Raw genomic sequence first — 802 nt, forward strand, 5'->3', positions numbered from 1 at the left:
CACCTATAATCCCAGCACTTTGGGAGGCCGAGGCAGGCAGATCACCTGAGGACAGGAGTTCAAGACCAGCCTGACCAACATGGAGAAACCCCATCTCTATTAAAAATACAAAATTAACCAGCATGGTGGCGCATGCCTGTAATCCCAGCTACTCAGGAGGCTGAGGCAGGAGAATCACATGAACCCGGGAGGCAGAGGTTGCAGTGAGCCGAGATAGAGCCATTGTACTCCATCCTGGGCAACAAGAGCAAAACTCTGTCTCAAAATAATAATAATAATATATATATATCATATATATAATAAATATATCATATATATGATATAGTTTAGAGTTAAATACTGGCTGCTCTTGGGAACTTTGAGGTATTCTGAGGGATATAAATAACACAAAGAAAATAGCATATTGGCTTGCAGCAGATTAGAGTCTGCTACTTGTGTGAATACTTGCTTTTCATGAACTATGAGGATCCCCTTAGCTTTTGAACTATTTCTACTTGTGTTTAAATTTACCCTTTAATTTTAGGATTTGACAGCCTCTGCCCATCTGTTCCACTTAAGTGTGGCTTTTCCTCCTCTAACTCACTTTGATTCTTGACCTCTGAATCTTATTCCTATTTTACAATAAATATACATGGCACATATGCCAATGAGTAGAGTGAAAGAGGGAAAAACTGCCAAGGAACTGTGTTTAATTTTGTTCCTTTCAAAAATCAGACACCATAACAGAAAAATTATAGGAATATGTGCATGTTCAGTAGCCTTCAATGAAATTACACTGGTTATTACAAAGTGTTGGATAATC

This window comes from Colobus angolensis, unplaced genomic scaffold, assembly GCF_000951035.1.
Source record: "Colobus angolensis palliatus isolate OR3802 unplaced genomic scaffold, Cang.pa_1.0 Scaffold180, whole genome shotgun sequence".
NCBI lineage: Eukaryota > Metazoa > Chordata > Mammalia > Primates > Cercopithecidae > Colobus > Colobus angolensis.